General features: G+C 36.0%; 1 protein-coding gene across 3 annotated transcripts in view; it reads right to left on the minus strand.

Annotated features, from left to right (window-relative positions):
• The window catches only part of Rhobtb1 (Rho related BTB domain containing 1), a 127,147-nt gene that overhangs the window by 97,002 nt on the left and 15,638 nt on the right, over nucleotides 1-14,507 (minus strand). For 2 of the 3 annotated variants that reach the window (XM_074078931.1, XM_074078926.1), the window contains exon 2: nucleotides 9,856-9,956. The gene's annotated coding sequence lies outside the window, so the exon portion shown is untranslated. Of the gene's footprint in view, nucleotides 1-9,855; nucleotides 9,957-12,175; nucleotides 12,367-14,507 lie in introns of those variants that run through there. The other variant, XM_074078927.1, reaches the window with a different exon arrangement.

The following is a 14,507-nucleotide window of genomic DNA, read 5'->3' on the forward strand; positions in this document are numbered from 1 at the left end:
ATTACAAAGCTGAGAATCCGGGAATCAAGCCCAGTTCAGCATTTACAAGAATGAGATGCTTTCTTATATTTTGTGCTCTTTGAGAGTGGTAGAAAATGAGGAAGGAATGGTGGAAAATGATGGAAAAAAACCTTACCTGCCCATTCAGTCTACTGTGGCATCAGACAATGTGATAGAAATTCACAGATTTCCTCTATGGCTAGGAAAGCACATGGAATTCTCGGGGTAAATGATAAATCAATTTCGAAGCTACAACATGGATCGAGTATAAGTAAATAAGAACAGTAAATGCTGTCAAAAAGTCTTAGATTGGAGAAAACCTAAGGGTACTAGCTGTTAGGACTATGGCATATAAGAAAAGCTGTAACAGCATTTCATTTGGCTATTTTTATTAGTGGGAAGGACTTTTGAAAGGATGAAATTTCTATATGTTACATAATTTATATTTGAAACATTTCTTTTGATTACATGCATAATTTTCTATTTTTATAAAAATGGCTGAAATTCCCCTATGCATCTCTCTCTATATATATGATAAAGGTATTTATCATATGAAAAATAATCCAGAGAGCCCATTCAGAGGTCAAGTATACCTAATTCTGAATTAGAAAATTGCATGCTGGAGAATGTATTCCCCTGGTTCTAGTTATAACTGACTGCTATGCCAGAAACTAAGAATATTTCAGTGACTTTCTTCTGTAGTAATATCTCATTTAAAAATATCTATGCTCTGATTAGCTAGATATGTCCAATAGATCTGATAGCAAATTATGCACATTTAAAAACATTGCTTCATAATAAGTCAATCTTATTGGTAGATCTAAGTGGATTTTATATTTCAGTATTTACAAAGTTTTAATAAAAAACTATTTTGGTTAAATTCATATCAGAGCTCTTCCTGTGTTTGTAAGTACTTCCTGGTTTCAAAACTACTTTTTAAAGTTGAAGGAGAATTTCTGGAGTCTTGGAGTTTAAGTATCCAGTACACACAATGTGTTTTAAATCATCTGCCTTGACAACTAACATGCCAATATTTAGACTTTATGAGAAACTTTTGCATGTGAAATGAGGACAAGGGCTCTTTGCAATGAATTTTTTTTTTGTGCAATGGGTTTTTAAAATTCTTAGTTTTATTGGATCAATTTAAGAGTCTAGAGATGTGTAAGTAAAGGAGAATTATATATTATGAATTATCATGAAAAGGAAACACATTTCTAACTAATTTAAAACATGTGGTAGTGGAAACTACTGAACTTTTTGGTGCTTTCCCCTCTATCTTGTGGGACTAAAGCTGAAAGGTGATAGGAGTGGGGTATTAGCTCAGTCAACACTTAGGAAGCAGTTTGAGAACCTTGGACTCAGTGCCACACGCATCAGGAGAAGTAGCTCGATGCACAGCTCAGTAAAATGCAATATGGAGAAGTAATGCAAAGGCCATGGCAGGTGATATTATCTTTTTAACTCAACCTTAATGGGTCATTTATATGTGGTTAGTAATGCCTCTCCAAAAAGCAGTGAATTTTACTGATGCAAAACTGGTGAAGATAACTAAAGGAAGAAATAAAGGTAGAAAAAGAAAGCAGGAAGCAAGAGTCTGACAATCACAAGTCACCCACAGACAGATATACGTGATCAGATTTGTTTATTCTTCCAGTCTCACCAAATGTAACTAGGAACCTTTTGGTTCTTTTTTTTATAGTTAATATTTTAAACTCTGAAAATCACAGGTGCCACATGGTCATTTTATAGAAGAACTGTTTCTCACCCACATGAATCAGAGGCGGAGAAATTGGATGGTTGATTTAAATACCCTAACTTAGAATTTACTATGGATTTAAAATCTCTGACTTAATGTTGCATTAACTACTGGTGGCTGCTTTACTGCCTTTAAAACATGCATATATAATTGGATACTGTAATGCTTTGCGGGTAAAATAAATACCAACTCACACTAAAATAAATACTCTGCATGATGAAGTTCATGTAGACATAAATTAATCATTTACCAGTTAACCAATATGCACAGGAAAGAAATAGATCACTTATTAAGGTTGCCTCATCTATAAAATGGAAAAATAAAATGGTGATATATTTTACAGTGGTACTGTGAGGAAAAATGTATAAAATTATTGCTAAGCAGTTTACAAACCATAAAATGCAATGTGAACATTAAATTAATAATATTTGTACTAATTCAGATTCAACACCCTCTGCATTAAATATATCTTTTTGCCTATTGAAGCATACACAAAACTAAGCTGAGACTTTTTATTTAATTTTTAATGGTGTCTTCAGGATTCTGAGAAGCCCTGCAGAAGTTATTGAGTATGCTGAAAACTTTGCCTTGACTCACTCCCACTATTTCTGACAAAGGTCTTGGCTGGTCATATCCTCAGTCCTATTTTAAAGTCTTCTTTCCAAAGGGCTCTATGTCTTTCACTTGCAGAGACAAAGTGATTACAAAGGGAACATGGATTTGGATTTTTTAATCAGGTGGAAGTTATTCACACACTCTGGCCTTTGCTTTAGTGTGAGTTATGGATGGACGAGGGAAAGTGATGTTGAGTTGGGGGAGGGCACTGTGTTTCTGTGTGTCGCATCAAACTGATTTCCGTGCAAACCTTCTGTGCGGGGACAGTAGTATGGTCGTGAATCGTAGAGTCTCAGGGCCATCACGCTGCTCAAAGTGTTCCCGACTTTAGAGATAAATCATGCTTCTTTTTCTCAGCTCACATCTAGAAACACCACTCAAGGACACAAGGGAGAACTAAGCAATATAGAACATGATTCCTTTCTTTTCCTTCTACTTCTTTTTTTAGTGGACACTTATTATTTAGAAGACCTACTTGTACTAAACCTGTAATCCACTCAGCACATTTTTAACATTGTCAATGTCCTTTTGACTCTCAATGATAAAACACATCAGACATTTCTCCACTCACTTCCTTTTATAGAGGCCATTAATACAGAAATACCTCCTCTTCTTCAACTATGAAATGATAAATGGCTGGCTGGAGATGTCTGAAATATTGCCAGATCTCCCCTATGTATCATGTGTCACCAGCAATAATAAACAGTGACTAATCTTTGTTCATGAACTATATTTATGGCTTTCTTGTCATGAGGAGGTAGGTATTTTCTTGAATCAGGTTTAAAGGTCTAATATTTATGCTAAGAACATGTGTACTAGGAAAAAATGCACTTAGATTCAAAGGAAATGATCCTCACATTTTCTTTCATTTAACTATTTGTGGAGCTTGGCATTCTACCTTGTCTACCTCTTTTTGCATTAAGATTCATCCAGGAGTGTTCTGACCAGGGATCTAATTTATCCCAGTCAACTCACTATTTTGGTGACAATACTGCCCTAAGAGGAAAAATACTAGGGAAAGGAATATGGATAAAATGCAAGTTTATCCCACTTGTAGCTCAAAAGGTGCTACAAGTTTATCCCACTTGTAGTCAAAAGGTGCTCAGTGGAAGTGCTCCCTCCATTCCCTAAATCCAACTGGGGGGATCCAAGTTTTCCCAATGGATCCACGATGATGGCAGGAACCAGAACATACAACTAATGGGGTCTTTGAGGGAAAAGAAATGAAGTAAATAAAGGGCAATTCTATCTCAACTCAATCTAATTCATATCTGTCGAGTGGGTACCAAGCATTGGAGTAGATGTTTGGAATATAGCAGCCTAAACCAACAAAAGTCACTGCCTTTACACAGATCATGTTTTAAGAGGCAGATCGACTGAATGAATGTGAGTAAATGTTACAGTTTATCTGAAGGGGGCAAGTATCATGGAAAGGAATGAATTAGGAAGAAAAGGAAGTATGTACACACACACACACACACACACACACACACACACACACTGGGGTTTGAACTCAGGGCTCATACTTGCTGGGCAGGCACTCTACTACTTGAACCACGCCCCCAGTCATAGGAGTTGTGTTTTCAGAAATATGGACAGTGAAGATCTTATTGAGAAGGTGACATTAGACTAGAAGAAGGTGAGAGAGCAGTTCATGTGGGGAAGAGTATCCTGACACAGGAAACAGCAAGTGCAAAATCCCTGAGGTAGGCAGAACTTTAAAGGAATCCAGAGTGGCAAAGAATGAGAGAGGAAGGAGCCAGAAGGAAATGAAGTCAGGGAAGTCATAATTGGTTGACTCCGTATAAATCAGGGAGCCAGCCACTGGAGAGTTTTGAGTTAAAGAGAAAAACGGTATGACTTATACTTTATTTAAAATAGACTGTAGGGGCAGAGATGGGAGCAAATAAATCAAGTAAATAGAATAAAAGTCATAGTTCAACTGAACTCTGTAGAGTTTTAATGAATATGATTCAGAAATTGATAGGACCTCAAAATTAGATGAAAAGCCACTGATTTAAAAATATTAGTTACTTGGGAGGAAGAGACGGCAGGATCGCAGTTTGAGGCCAGCCTGGGCAAAAAGTTAATGAGACCCACATCTCAACCAATAAGCCAGTTGTGGTGGTACATGCCTGCCATCCTAGCTACATGGGAGGCTATAGGTAGGAGGATGGCAATGCAGGCCTTCCCCAAGCAAAAATGAGACACCCTACCTGAAAAGCAACTTTAAAATGCAGAAAAGGACTTGGGATGTAGCTCAAGTTGTAAAGCACCAATCTAGCAAATGTGAGGCCTTCAGTTCAAACCAATAACTACCCCAAAAGGAGGAAAAATAAAAATATGTATGATAGGTGAGTTTATCCTTATACAAAAATCTTTGAAATGATTAGGTTATGAAACTGAGCTCTCTCCCATCTCTCCTGAGCTGTTTAGGTTTAGAACAAATTGTGGAACTGCAAATGTGTCAAAATTCACAGTAGCAGTGCTCATTTGGTGCTACATCCTCCTCTGAAGTAGGTTGCTACATTCACCTAGGGAAATTTCTACTGGATTATAATTAGGTGGCTAATTAAAAAAGGGGATTATCAACTATATTAAAATATGCCAGAAAGAGATGTGCAGTATCTACTATTTAATTTTGGAAATCCACCTTTTCCTTAGAAAAATTCTCTCTGGAAAACTCCATGTTTAACATGTAAGGTTTCTGTTTTTCTTCTTACATCAATTTTATTGAAGTGAGCCACAGATTTTTATTTATTGAGGTAATGGATATAGTTTGAGCTTCTTTTGATAATAAGAAATACCTAAGCACCATAGTTATTCTTTACAATAAAAACAGAAGGTTCCCAGGAGAACTGCTTTTGAGTCAAAGAAATGAGAAAAATGACAGCTACCACTTATTCATTGCTAATCTATGCCAATTTTTAAATCTCATTGAATCCTCCCAAAACCATATGAGGCATTAAACAGGTGAGGAAACTGAGCTCAGAGAAGTTAGGTAAATGATTCAAAGTCAAACAGCTTTCAAGTTAGAAAGCTGAAATTCAAGAACAGGTCTTTTGGTTTTAAAACTTGTGTTGAGCAAGAATCTTCCCTCCTGGAACAGGAACTAGAGAAAAGGTGAGATCAAAAAGAATTAACCTAGAAGGTAACACCCACGCACAGGAAATTAATGTGAGTCAACTCCTTGTATAGCTATCCTTATCTCAACCAGCAAAAACCCTTGTTCCTTCCTATTATTGCTTATACTCTCTCTTCAACAAAATTAGAAATAAGGGCAAAATAGTTTCTGCTGGGTATTGAGGAGGGGGAGAGGGAGGGGGCGGAGTGGGTGGTAAGGGAGGGGGTGGGGGCAGGGGGGAGAAATGAACCAAGCCTTGTATGCACATATGAATAATAAAAGAAAAAAAAAGAATCTTCCCTCCTGAAATAGTTTAACATTAAATCAAAACTATTTTGTTGTATTCAATTTCTTTTGAGTTGGTAAAATTCATGTACTATATAATTAGTCAGAATCTTATATTAACCATAAGACCATATTTCTTAGCCTTCTATACAAATAACAGTTTATTTTATAAAACAAAAGTGTGATAATCATCAGAACACATTATTAACAGTACAAGTTATAAAGTAACAGTTGCTAAGTTACTTTTTGTTAGTCTTTTCTATTTCTTCTAACTTCTGAAAAGGCACACGTTAAATGATGGTCCAGGGACTTTGTATGTCCTAACTTTAGGCCTACTGGTCTAGTGAAGCGTTAAGTGGGGTCAGTCTACTCCTAAAAGCACCTAAAACATGGCTCCCCACGCAGATAACTTGCAGACAGGCATGACAACTGCATGGCCAGGTCTTCCTGAATTGCTCACAGGGCTCAGTACTAATGAGATGTGGGTGATTTGGGGTTCCTTCTGAAATACATAATGACTATGATAACATTGTACTAGCATTTTTGAGGGCTTACTGTGAATCAGGCACTGTACTCATCACATTCACCACTTTACTTCAGGGCTTCTCAGCCTTGATCTTTTTGACCTTTTGGCCAGATGTCTCTTTGTGGTGGGGGGCTATCCTGTACCTCTGGGGATACTCAGAGCATCCCTGGCCTGTACTCACAGACACTACTAGTAACATATCAACCTTCCCCACATCATCTTTAGTTCTTACTAAGTGTGGGGGAGTGGAGCAAAATAACTTGCCACTCTTCCATTGAGAACATCTGTTTTACTTCCTCAACAATCTAAGGAGGTTGGTGTATTACACAAGTATTAGTGGTGAGGAAATTGTGACTCCATGTACGAAAGATCTCACCATGGTGAGTTACAGAGCTCACTGCATGTAGACTGCCTCACTCTTGAACACTGTTATTCTGTTGCTGAAACTCATATGTGAATATTATCTGCCCTTTTTCGTTTTCCCTACCTTCCTTCACTCATATAACTCCCAGCAGGGATGAAGCAGTTGGAGGGAAGGGGGTGCACATGACATACTGCACAGAACTTTTATTGTACCATGGCCTTTTATTCAACAGATTAATTCCATTTTAATTGGAATTCTGGCAACTAATGAAAAAAAATTACAAGTGTTAGATGGTCTATTCTCAGGGTTCTTGAATCTGTCTGATTTAATTCTAACCAATTAGCATGCCATTATGGAGGAATATTATACTGAGAATCAATATTAAGCTAAACACTAATATTTTATTCAGTATTAAAAATTTATACAAATGGTAACACAAATGCTTTATCCCTACTTTCTCTAAATGAGAAGAAATGCTTCCTTAAGGCAATTCTAGCAACAAAGAAAATTGTATCTTCTTAGGAGACTATTGGTATTACATTTTACATAGATCATTGCTTAAATGAATCAATAAGATACAATTGAATGAAATTTGTTTATTTTCTTTTAAGATGGAGTTTTTTAGGGCATCAAAAATTGTTTTTCTTTTCATATCAATGGTATAATTTTACGTTAAGATGATAAAAATAGGTTATTGTCCAATGCAACTAAAAAGAACACAATAATTGTACTTTTTCTGATTTTAGGATATCATGTCTCTTTCCCTCCTCCTCCTCCTTCTCTTCTCCCTTCTTTTTTTGAGACAGTACTGCTATGCATTCCAGTCTGGCCTCTAATTGAAATCCTCAGACCTCTTAGTGCTAGGATTACAGGCATGGGCTACCACACCTTTTTTTCCTTCTTTTTTCTGGATTTAGATATAATTTTAGGATGGAATTTGAACTTTCTTACAAAGAAGAATGCACCTAGATGCACTGTAATATATTCAAACACTAAACCAGATAAACATTTAATAACAATAGTAACCACGTAGATCTAATTTAGTTAGGCATGATTTCAAATCTGCTTTCCAAGTTGTATTCCTGTGTGCCTTTCTAGTGCCTGACTTTGTCATGTTCTTTGATTTTATCTACCTGGCCATCGGCACAGACCCTGTGCAGCTTCCTGGCTCTTCTTTCCTCATCCTTCTCTTGCTTCTAGCTTCCTACCTTCAGTATCTTTTTCAAGCTTCTAAGGCAGTGTAGACATAAATAGTTCCACATTTGGTATATAATGAAGACATAATTTCTATTTCTTATACACTTTAATTCCCAACTTCTCAAATATTTGAGAAATCTCTGGAAACTATATCCTTTAGAAAACCTACAACTTTGTAAATTATTATATTATCGTACTCAGTATTAGAATTAGAAAAATTTTGCTTCATACTTTTGTGATTTCCCAAATGGGTAGGCAAGCTCAATCTGAATACTCATACCTTGAAAAGATTGCTTGTAATTCTAAAGGCATATTAGAAGTTAAAAACTAACATGCAAAATCAAAGTGAAAAGAAATCATTGAATAAATTAAGCTAACTGAAACATTAGGAATTTGAGGTATGTTCAGCATAGTAATCACCACTACAAACAGAAAATTTAAACTGAAAGAAATATTAATAGGCTGACTTTCCTAAAATACTGGTAGGATTTCATTTGTAAGTGTTTAATGTATTTAGCTATTCTATATGCATATTTAAAGTTCCCTTAAAAATGAAAGACTAATGCCTTAATGAGAGGTATTATTATTGGAACATATTTGAATCTGGCTTATAAAAATAGGATTTGAGAATTTGAAATGTGTGCATAAAATGCAAATGGATTTAATTAACCAAAAACTCATAAGACAGAACTTCTTCAAATAAGCAATTACTTTGGGGACTAATAGTATAAATAGGATCCTGATTCATTAGCACAAATACCCATATGAGGGAAGAATCAGCAATTTTATTCTTTATTTATGCATACATGGTAATGTACCATTAATTTGGGGCTTCAATAAATTTAAAGTCTTTTGATAATTTGTTCAAGAGCTGGGCTGATGTTTACTTTTGCTTTGAAAACACTTTATTTACAGGTAGATAATATATAGTGTTTTAAACATTTATTTTCAGTCTTATTTACACTTTTTAGACATAGAATAAACAATTTTCAAGGAACCCCAGGCATTTTACAAGCTCTTACATACATCCAATCTATATGCTAATAATAAAGTGTTCATATGATTTATCATAACAGGTCCCCTTAAGGACTTCTACTGTGTAATGTTTTGTAACTACTCTATGTAGTTCAAGGTAATAAAAGTTACATTTGCTTAAAAGTTATCTATAATTCAGCTTTCCCACAAATTCAGATATGCTTACCTCCCTCATTCATTTGAATAAATGAAATATTCACACAGTTTCACATAAAGAATTTTTCTTTTAAGTATGCATTAGAACACATAAACTTCTAAAGAAAAATAAAATACAATAAATAGTGAAGATAACACATAAATCTATGAGTCTACAAAAGAGAGCAAGCTGTCCATTTCAAATCATTCGTGACTCTTTTAGGTACAATGCCCTGTGGAAAAGCCTCAATAATGTGGTCCTTTCTTCAAAAACTGACTGTGCTCACTTGGGATGACTCTAGTTACAATCACTTGCAGAGTGATAATAAGTTTTTCCAACTAAAGACAGTGCTGAGGCCAAAGAGGTGGATGCTCCAAGCTAGGGCATCTGGGACGAAGGGAAATGCCACTGCATAGCAATCTGGCCATTTCTAAATATTCCTTGTATGTGGCCATGACTTTTCAAGAGTCCACATGTCAATTTTCTGCATAAAATGCTACTCACTGAAGAATTTTAAGTGCGCATAAAATGTGTAGAAAAGTCATGTTATTTTAATGGTCAAAATTCACATGTGGGTCAAAATGACTCAAATTCAAAACTAGATAAAACATATTGAAACAGCACTTATAAAAACTGCACTTGAATTAAAAATGGGATATTCTTATTTTTAAAGGAAACATCCTAAAGAAAAATCCAAATATGATTCATAAGACATGCCATCTTTGCCTGAGAAACATTTCTATTTCTTTGTTAAATATTGTAAGAAAATTGTAAAAAAGGGAAAGCCAACTCTGTTACTCAAATTAGTGCTACTTACCATACACAAGTGGAAAGTAAACTTCAATTCCATTTTCATAACTTAATCAAGAATGCTTGATGAAGAGCCCACTTTCATATACTTCTTAATTGTTGTACAACCTAGGAAGGAGATAGAAATGTGGGATATTTCATCATTGGGAAGAAAACTACTTACACAACAGTAGTTTCTTGTATCAGTGATTATTTCTCATCAGAACAAGAACTGTCCCAGCCCACTAAATGTCATTTAAAAATCTCCAAGATGCCCCTCAGTGGTATAGCAAGAAAGGTGGAAATGACTCCCTCCTTTGGAGACATAACACCAGGAATGGAATCCTACTTACAGCATTTGTTTGAGTGAACTTCAAGGTCTTCATGTCATTGAGGCTCAGTTTTCCTCACCTTTCAGCTAGAAGTAATGTCAGCTATTCAATGTTACTCTTCTGATGATCAAATGTAATGATGTATAGAAAGACATTCAAGAGGATAAAATATTTGGTTTTTTTGGAGGAAGTTTTATGATTTCTCCTAAAGTTTGGAGTTATTAAATTTTATGTTTTCCTTTCATCTAAGCCACCAAGATATTGAAATACAGATTATAACTTTAATCACTTCTACTGTATTGACTGATGTAGGTCATATACATATAGTTCCTCATTTAAAAAAATTCTCAATATCATTTTCTTATTTTTATTCATATTTCATAAATTTTGTTTTTGATTGGCTAGAGGTTCAACTGCTATTATTGGCCAAGACTTGGTTACAAAGGTATACGCTTAAAGTTGGTTCTGGTTTATTTACACATAGTACAGTTCACTATGTACAGAGGTTGCTTTGGGCCAAACTTCAGTTAAAATACAGAAGCTGGTTTAAGCTAAATTTATTTCAGTTCAACAATACTTCTATTGTTAATTGAATATTTTTCTACACAGACTATTCCAAAGGGGGAAGAGGAGACAGGGAAGAGCTACAACTAGGTGATTATATCAATGAAACAAATACAACATAAGACCTTTTCCTTGAAATCCGTGTTTTTCTTGGCTTCCATGAGACCTCACTTCCCATCTCCCAGGAAACTCCTATGAATTTCCTCTTCTACCTTTCCTTAAATGTGGGCCTTACACAAGGTTCTCCACTTCGGAGGATTTTAATCAAATCAACATCATTCATATCTTTTTTGATGCTATTCTGGACTAGATCCTCATTCTCATCCTCTCCTGAATTTGCTTTTCTTTCCAGACCAAAAAATTAATGATACCATCACTCTTCCTGGCTTAATAGGCCTACTGTCATCTTCATTTTCCCTTTCCATCACTGTACATCCCTATAACACACAGATGGTGGCTACTTTGTGTACAAAAAGCTCTGTTTTCCAATTACATGTCCAAGGCCACTGTCAGAAACTGGTCTACCACCCACCATCTCCCATCCTGGCAAGGGCCTCCATCTAATGTGTTCCTGCTTCAAATCTTCATTATTTCTGGATGATACAGTTTTCTTCCAAACCTCACAATTCTCCTTTTGCTTGAAAATTTAACAATTCATCAACAGATCCCTATAGGATGAGGTCTAAGACCTTCCAAAGGAACTTCTAAGATCTGAAATCAATGCATTTCTCACTTTACCCACAACCTTTTCACGTAACCTCTCTACAAACCAAGTGCCCTTAACTGCACCCTTACTATAAAAATTGCATTTCTGCTACTTTGCTTTTCCTGAATGGGTCTATACCCAGCAGTGACCTTGCTCTCAGGAAGTTTATAATCTAACTGGAAACCCTTTTGATTCATATTTCTAACTTCCATAGGGTAATATTCAATGCTTACATATTGCAAGTGCCCAGATGATTTTCAAAAGTTAAATAGGACACTATTTTAGAAAACATTTTCCAGATCATAAGTGACAATATTTAAGACTGCCCAAATTTGAAAGACAAAAGGAATGAGAGGAGAAAGGATGAGAAAAACAAAGCAAGTACAAGGGGACATGTTATGTTTTTCTCTTTCAAAACAAATTTGTTTGGCCATTTTATAAAAATCAAGTTAAATGTTTATATCTGAGAAAAATGTTGCATTTGTTTTAATTAGCTGGATCACAAAATGCATTTGAGATTACCACATCAATACATCTTATGGCATAAGTTTTTCTTATTGTAGCTCTTCTGTGAGTTATAGAAAATGTCATCCTAGAGCTTATCCTAACCTCTGGCACATATGATATAGCACGTCATTTGTTGAATAAATAAATGTTTACTCAATCACTTATCTTTTTTACTGCTCCTCAATGTCTCACTTCCCTTTCATAGCCAAACTATTAAAAATAATTACCAAAATGCTCACCTTTCTTCTCTCACCTCCCATTCATAGCTCACACCACTTCAATTTAGAATCTGTATTATTGCCTTGTTCTCGGTGCTGAGATAGTGACTTTTCTCTGGAAGCAAACTTCTGTGTTGCATCAGAAGCAGTAAGGGAAGCTGAGGTTGTATCTCCCTTGACAGGAGTTGCTGAGCATGGTTCTGTGACATTGCAGCTCCCAGCTCCTTCCTTTATATAGCAGTGCCAACCAATGGGAAAGAATGAGTCAACAGTGCTTGGTTTATTTACCCTGGCCACGAAAACGCCTCTGATAGGAGAAACAGGTGGGGCTGTACTCACAGAATGCCATAGTATACAGGTATAAGTTTTCTCTCTCAGACCCCAGAACCTCAGATGGTCCTATGCTGAAATTCTATTTTATTCCACTCCTTTTTAGTGGTTACTAGCATACTAGCATAACTTTCAATTGTACCTACTCCCCAAGTACTTTTTAAAATATCTGTAAAATATGAACCCGTACAATATTCTCAAATAGGCAGAATCACAGACAGAGCTAATCACAACCATATTTTCTGTACACATCACTTAGCAATTCATCTTTATTTCAAAAGGAATTATCTCCTGATCAGTAGTCTCCTTCTTTTCTTTAAAAACAAAACAAAACAAACAACCCATTCCCCTCAAGTTTCTGAGTGTATACAAGCATTAGTTGTTTGCTTTGAGACAAGGTCTGGTTGTGTAGCTTGGGCTGGCCTGGAACTCACAATCCCTCTGCCCCACCTTCCAAGTGCTGGGATTACAGGTATAGGCCACCACACCCAGCAAAACCCAAAGCTTCTGTTTTCTTCCTGACCTTATTCCCTTGATCCCCCATAACCCAGTAATCATCCAGGTTTTATCCTATTTGTTTTGTTGCTTCTTCTTTCATAATTTATTGGGTCATCCTTTATAGGTTTGATTTCCTTAAGACTTTGGTTTTAGTGTTTTCTCCTACTCATTTTATAATCATTCTCTAAGCAATCATATCCATATCCAGACCAATGAACGTCAGGATGAGTCACAGATGTTTATATACAAACCCTAGTTTATATACAAGTGCCACACCAATAATCCGAGGTCTGCTTGCTCTGACCTGCGACATTTCCAGACATCTTAAACTCAGCATCTGTCTTTGCAAACACTCCCCTCTTCTTGTGTTCCCATGACACTTCCTCATGGTCTCCATGTGAATACTTCAGGAGATATACTTCCTACATATCTCTGGAATCCATTCACATTTTACAGATCACGCAGTCTCATCCTTCCTTCCCTGGGTCCAGTTATCACTATCACTCTGCTGAAAAGCTTCAACAATTCTACATAACTTTTGCCTCTTGTTTACTGCAAGTTGTAGCTAGAAATAGTTTTCAAAACAAAATACTGATGCGACTCAACACAATCCCCTCTCATCAAACAAAAACTAAAACAAAAATGAAAAAATTCAGCTCTCTTATTGGTCCTATGATAAAAGCATATGGCTAAAAAGGCTTTCATGGTGATGGGCTCTGATTAAATCTCCATGCTCAAACACTTCACCCCTGCCCTGTAGACCCTGTGGACTTTCTTCAGCTTCTCATGTTGCCCATGCTTTCTCCTGCTACAGGGCTTTCCCATACATCATTCTTTCCTGGTCTAGTGGGCTCATATGCATCATCTACTTCTCATTTTATAAAACTTCATATCTATTCTGTTTAGCACTTAGAAACATTTCAATTTCACACTTACTGTGTCATTATTTTACTATCAGTCTTCCCATTCAGATCATAGGCCACAAGAAGGAAGAGAATATCTGATGCAATTCATTGCACCCTAACAGTGTCTGGTACTTAGTAGGTGATCAAAAAGGATGAGTATATTGAATATACAGGTGTGAAATGAGTATGAAAATAAACACAGATATAAAAGTTCAGAAGCAAAATTTACGCATAGCTTCGAGTTTAACAATCCTGAAGAGAGCAAATGTTGAAATCGGTCACAGGCCCACTTATAGCTTTGGATGGATTTAAGGAGTAGGAGGGCTTCCTTTCTCATTTAGATTCAATGCTGGGTGGCTTGGAACAATAGGGATTCCTTAATTAAAAATTTCTCTTGGGCAGAAACAACTTTTTTTTTAATAATAGAAATGCTAAAATATGAAGGTGTATTTTCCAACCTTATTCTCACCATTTTTGCCATTACTTAAACTGAGAAAGAGCCATTGCAGTAGGAAAAAGGAAGGACTGGGACCAGAGACATGCTGGGGAGGCAAAGGAGAGAAGAGATTTCACAAATGTTTAAGTGTCTGGATTGTGACTATTCTGCTGGGAAAGCCTTT

The sequence above is a fragment of the Castor canadensis genome, chromosome 7 (assembly GCF_047511655.1).
Source record: "Castor canadensis chromosome 7, mCasCan1.hap1v2, whole genome shotgun sequence".
In the NCBI taxonomy this organism is placed as follows: Eukaryota; Metazoa; Chordata; class Mammalia; order Rodentia; family Castoridae; genus Castor; species Castor canadensis.